The sequence below is a fragment of the Acomys russatus genome, chromosome 23, assembly GCF_903995435.1.
Source record: "Acomys russatus chromosome 23, mAcoRus1.1, whole genome shotgun sequence".
In the NCBI taxonomy this organism is placed as follows: domain Eukaryota; kingdom Metazoa; phylum Chordata; class Mammalia; order Rodentia; family Muridae; genus Acomys; species Acomys russatus.
Genome location: NC_067159.1, coordinates 28,821,625 through 28,828,449, shown reverse-complemented (window position 1 = coordinate 28,828,449; position 6,825 = coordinate 28,821,625).

The window sequence follows — 6,825 nt, the reverse complement described above, 5'->3', positions numbered from 1 at the left end:
ACGTACATTTTGATACTCTATGTTTTCACGTTGGAAATGAATTAAATTTAGTCTATCAATCTCCTTTCTTAGTCCTACCGCTTTTTTACTAAGTGTGTGCTCAACGCACACTTTAGAACAAAAGATACTAGATTTAAAATCACTTGCTGAAGTGAGCATTTCAGGAGGCTCTCACTTGACTCAGTGTATTATATAGAACACAAGAAACTGTGGCTACACTCACAGTAAACCAGAGAATGTCCAGTGGATACTTCTATAGTGACATTTACCTTGAACTTAAATTTTTTCTTGAATGGCTAATGCCTGGCAGCAGTTCACAGTATACTATCTTTCCTTCCTTCCTTCCTTCCTTCCTTCCTTCCTTCCTTCCTTCCTTCCTTCTTTCCTTCTTTCCTTCCTTCTTTCCTTCCTTCTTTCCTTCATTTATTGTACTAGGGATTGAGCCCAGAGCCTTGTACATGGTAGACAAACAATTGTATGTCTCTCATCCTACACTCTGTATAGTTTAAATGATTGTATCTTCTGTGTGATTTCAAATGAGGTTTTGTGTGTATTTTATTAGTAAATTATTATCTTAAGTACTTAGAAACCAAGGCTGTGGTGTTAATTGCAGTTGCTACCCGATGCACAAGCATCAGGACCCAAGTTTGACTCCCAATACCCACATAAAGATTTGGCAAAGGTGTAGTGGAGACTGGTGGACTCTTGAAAGCTGGCTGGCCAGCCAGTGTAGCTCACCATTGAGGTTCAGTTCCCTGGGAAACACTGCCTAAACAGACAACCCCAACCTAGTAGCTTTATAAAGCAAATTGTTTTCCTAGCTTTATCTCTGCCATGGGCGTTTCAGTTTCAGTGCTACCTAGGTGCATCAAAATATATCCGATAGTGACCGTGTGAAGTCCTGTAGGAAGCTCCACGCCTTCAGAATCGCCATGCAAGTCAGACAAGTTCACTGAGGTGTATAGACTTTGGGTCTGGTTAATTTCAGTGTATGATCTTTGTCTCTCTGCAACTTTTACCATTTAAAACAATTTTTAAATTTAAATATATTTGGATCATATTCTTCTCTTCCTTAGAGTCCTTTCACATCTTTTTTCCTCTGCCTACCCACTCTTAAGTGCTTCTCAACAAACAAAAACCCAACTCACCAAGACAATCCCCCCAACCAGTAAAACACCACCCCAAAAGAAAAAACAAACAAAACCCCACCAAACTGTAAACAAATAAAAGTACATTTAAAAAACAAACAAGCAAACAGTGCAATCCTTTATATGTTGGTCAGCTACACCTGAACATGAGTCCTGCCCTGGAGTACTGCAAAATTCTTAATAAATAAAGTGTATTTTTAAAAGGGTGTTGGAAAATAGACAAAGACACCTTATATTGACCTCTGACTTACTCATATACCCTCATATACCCGTACACACACACACACACACACACACACACACACACACACACACACACACACAATTCAAAAACTACTTTGAGACCATTAGATTAAAATACTTGCATGTATAATTACATGGAATTTATAATTAAAAGAAAATTTTGATAATTCCAAATGGATCAAAATAATACAGTTTTTGTGACATAAGTCAAAATATGCACCAGTAATGATCTCTCTTGACCGTCTGGATGCCCCTACAAATAGCATGTGAAATATGTATGGCTCGGTGCCTAGGAACCTTTGAGGGAAAGTAAACACTAAGCAGTGTGAGAATGGATGGGATGGAACTAAAGCAGGTTTTCATTTGTTGGTCTCAGCGATGGGTCATTCAGTTGCACTTGGGGCAGGGGGGCTTTGCTGCATATATAAGAGTGAGGACTGCCAGGGATGACATATGAACCCTCACTAGTACAGAACCGTGACCTGCCCTGTCTAGATGTTCAGACAGTGGCTTTAACTGCTGCTGCATGTGTTTTTTCTAGTTTCCCTTTTGATGGAAAAGACTAGACAGCTGTGGCATGCAACATACAGCGCAACTGGGCAGCTTTCTCTCCAGACTCCCTAACAGTCACCTTGTTCATGAATGTTGGGCCTCCAGGCATCAATATTGAGCAAGAGCAATGCCATCCACTATTCATTTTAAATTCACCTCAACTGAACAGGGATCTGATTATTCCTTGAAGCTGTTTTCAGAAACCTTCAGAAAGCTTAGTAAGTTAAAAAAAAAAAAAACTGTATTGGGTTTCAAAAATAAATTATACTGTGACCCAGCCCCAAAGAGCCCGGCTCTTCACAGGACACTTGCGTCAGGCTATTTTCTAAGTATTGTCTCTACATATCTTTCCTTTAGATCAAGTAGGAGTTCACACTGATTACATTGTTGTTCCTGTTGCATTTCAAAGTCCCCTTTCCCATGACATAGAGTCATCCAAATGGTCTTCTCTGGACACCCTGCCTTCCTTGCCTCACAGGCTCCTTCACGTCAGCAAGTGACATTGAGTACCCACTTTATACAGGGCATAGAGTGGTGTGGCCTTCGGAAAACTTCCTAAGCTGTGAAACTCTCTGTTAAAGAATATTGTCCTTGATATGCCACAAGTCAAGAGGCAACAGTCTGCAACGAAGTAATAGCTGGGTGGACTGAAAAAGTAAATTGGCTAATTGCTGTTTGTGGGCCCATGAATAGCTTGGTGGTATCTGTTTTGGGTAATGGGTGTAAAGCACCAACAGTAGAACTCATTTGTACTGACCTCAGTTCGAGAAGGGAAGATACAGGGAATCTAGTGGAAATCCATACATTATGCACTTTTCCTTATTGATCAGTTACATAACAGATTCAGCTGACAAAAAAAATCATTATGAGTTTCAATTTTAGCCAAATACATTATATTTGATGGGCTGGAGCATAGAAGGAAAACAACATGCCAACTGGGCTCCTGCACAGGATGTACCAAATTTATTTCCATAGTTCAGTGACTCAGAAAGTTGGGTTAACTTGTCCTTGGTTTCATGTGATGGCGTTTGGGAGAATTGGCATACAATGGAATAACAGAAAATTTGTTTAATCAGATGGATACATTTGAACAAAACAGCCAGCTTCAAGTTAAACTGGAAAAAGGTAGCAAGATTGTAATCTAAGCAGATTTTTAAAAGAGCTATAATTTTAAAAGGATTTATGCACTTTTCTGTATGAGTGTTTTGTCTGTGTGTGTGTGTGTGTGTGTGTGTATGTGTGTGTACCATGTGCATGTCTGGTGTCTGAGTGTTATATCTTTAGGAGATAAAGATACAGAGTACTGTAAACCATCATGTGTGTACTTGGAACCCAGCACAGGTCAGACAGCACGTGCTCTGAGCAGCTAAGTCATCTCTACAGCCCCCAAAATTTATGATTGAGTGTGTATTCACTCATGTGTGAAGGGGGGCATCCAGAAGTCAAGTTCAAGTGTCACTTTCAGGTTGTTGTTGTTTGTTTGTTTTGTTTTATTTTGTTGAGGCAGGCTCTCTTTTGGTCTGGAATGCATCTATTGACCTAGGCTGGCTGGCCAGTAAGACGCAGGAACCACTTGTTTCTGCCTTTACAGCCCTGGGATTGCAAGGGTGTGCACTTGACCTTTTCTATTTTTCTTTCAATGTTTGTTATTTATTTTTGTGGGTTCTGTATGGGAGAAGAAAGGATGTAACTCAGAAACCGATGCTTGCAAGTCAAGAACTTTACTGACTGATCTCTATCTCTCTAGCTCCACTAAAGAATTTTAAGTTCAGCACAAGTAGCATGAAACTTACATATTAACAATGAACTGTAAAACACAGTGCTAAGTAACATATTAGGGAAGTTGTTTTGTAAATGGTAGTTCAAATGGAAAAGCTCTACATAGACTTTTTTTGTTTGTGTGGTAACTCTTGCAACTTAGAGGTAAGCGTAAAGTATTACTTAAAAAAAAAAACACAATTGTTTTCATTTATGTGTATGTCCGGTGGGGAGGCGATGGGTGGGTGTTGTGTACTTGGATGCAGTACCCAAAGAGGAGGACAGCAGATCTCCTGGTTGGACCTGGAGTTGTAAGCCACCCAGTGTGGCAATCAAACTCAGGTCCTCTGAAAGAGCAAAAGTTGGCTTTATCTGTTGAGCCATCTCTCTAGGACCAAGAAAGAAAAATTAACTTCCATAATTCTGAGTGAATTTTCTTTTCTTCTTTGGCTCCTTAACAGACTTATGGTCATTAAAATATATATTTAATGTGATCATACTCACATAATGAACAAGCTAATCAAAATATTCAAGGGACACTAAGACCCCTCTTAGCTTATGCAGGTCTTGTGGCCTTGTCTTACTGGGTCCTATAAATTCTTGCAGTAAGTCTGGAAAAGCAAGTCTACTGTCAGGCCAGTGTTACCATTATTTCACTCTGGTGGACTCTGAGAGCTGTAGTAAAATTGTCAATACGGTTAGTGTTCAAGAAAGGCAGGGCAAGAGGGCTCTCTCCTTAAGAGGAGTCTTCTGGGTAGCCAGGAAGAGTCCATCCTATTTCACCAAGGTCCTTTCATATTCCTCAGGAGTCTTCCAGGGAAAGCAGAATGAATGAAGACAGCTCACAGAAATGGAACCTGACAGATCATAACAAGAAAACAAGAAATTCTTATTCCGCCCCTCCTACCCTGCCCACTGAACTGGTCTAAACAGATGGTCAGCCTCTACTACCCCTGAGTGTTAAGTAGTGGTGCAAGTATTAACAGATTTTGTGTCCTGGAAGACAAACACTTCAGGAGCTTAGAAGGAGCTAGTGATCTAGTTGAAAGTCTATACGTCCCAAAAGAGAAAATTGAAGCACAGATTTGATAGTGTTTCACAAATGCGCACGGGTCAGCCAGTGGTCAAGCCAGGGCGTCAGTGAATAGTGCCTGCCAAGATCTTATCAAAACTCCCCTGCAGAAGTCTTTAAGTCAGATGACACAACCGAGGCAGTGATTTCTTCTCCATGTGTGACTTTTCTGATGACTTTTAACCAGGACTCTCCATTTAAAATTTGAAATTGAAAACAGCAGTGGCTATTTTTCAGTTTTGCTGTCTTAGGGGTGTAAGAAGCCAGCCTCTGTTCTCAGTCTGTAATTGTTTTCCTCTTACAATGGATCAAAAGACAGAATACAGAATACAGAATACAGATTACAGAATACAAAATAAAGATTACAGATGAAATAATAATAGCAAAGTGCTCAGGAACTCAAGGAGGTCCTGCAAATGCCACATCACTAGAGATTTGAATTTCACCTGTGAAATCATGTCTCAAGCTCATGTATCCTTCTCCAAGTATGGTCAGACATGCAAATATTTGCTTTCTGAGTAATTTGCCCTAATGACTTTGAAGCATTTTTAAGGAACAGTGGTGGCATTGTTCTGCCCCAGGACCAAGTACATCCTTTGTAGGTATCCTGAGAAATGGAGTCAGCCAGCATGTTTTTAAGACATGATGCTGTGTTTGTTAACTTTGTCTTCAATGGGACAAAATGCTGCGTGCGTAGATTGTCACATGACTTACCCTCTTGGGACATGCCCACCTGGCTTTTTAGCTCTTTCAACTTCTATTTTAACTCTTCTACAGACCCTACACACTTTTGTTGTCATTTAGAAAGTACTGGGTTTTTAAGAATTGTTAATAATTCCATTTGCACGGGTCTTGAGACTTTCTAGCTTGATGACCATTTAAACCTGGTCAGTAGAAACCAGGAAATTTCAGCTATCACAGGATATCAAGAGTTTCTACTTACCTCTCCTCTGCCTGCTCTTATTCATCAGTGCAATCCGAGGACTAACCCATGTTGCCTTTTGGACAGCCTCCGTGATAGGAATATAGATACTCAAAGAGCAGAAGGTTTCTCTGGTGAAAGAATGAACATGTTTCCACTGGGAAAGTATATTCTGAGAGTTACCAACACGCTACGTTAAAATTTGTTGCTTTAAGCATCCCCCTGCCCTCTTTTACTCAACAGCATACCACAATTTCCATTGTAGTAAAACTCACCTCCATACAGTGTTTATAGTTTTTCAAATACTAAAAAGGGGGTTTATGGTTATGTCAAGAATTGAACTGAAAATTTTGTCATCCTTAAAATTATTCAGTCTTTTACTGTTCTAATATATAACGGCCTGTCCTAATATATAGAGACGAGAAGTTAAGGTCAGTTAAGCTTAGTTAAATATAGAAACGATGAGTCTGCATTTCATTCATTTGTTTCACACTTAGCGTTAGTGTTAATGTGTTTTGTTAGGTAGGAAGAGGTCAGTGAGAGTGCGCAGGCCCATATGAAGGAAGAGTAAAGGCTGATAGCGGTTCCAACCTTATTCAAGAAGTTAAAGAAAATCAGTAAGCAAACAGGGGCAAAGGACTTAAGTGTAACATGGAATGTCAGGCAATTGTGAATTGTAAGATGAGGAGGAAGGAGGGAGTAAATGTGAAGAAGCAAGAGCCAGGGTACCAGGTAGATTGCACAGCAGTGATGAGAGAAAGATGCCAGCGAACACCTCAGGCCGACAAGCAGCACAACTGTTCACTCACAACTCAGACTGTTGTCCTTCTCTGGAGTCGCTAAATACCCCATTTACTTATAGAAGACTTCCAGATCTCAGCTCTAGAATGCAATAGGGAACTTACAGATGGTTTGCAGAGTTCCCATCCAGCCCTGTATGTTGTGTAATTCTATATTAAACTTTAACTCAAATGTAGAATTCTTATATTGCAAAAATGTTAAATTAGTTATAAAGAGTGGGAGAGTGCATCCCTTTTACCAGACAGAACAATCCTGGCTTACATTCTGAATAGGTCATACATATTTCAGATGTATCCCTTGTAAGCCTTTGTGGACTGTAAATTTTCCCC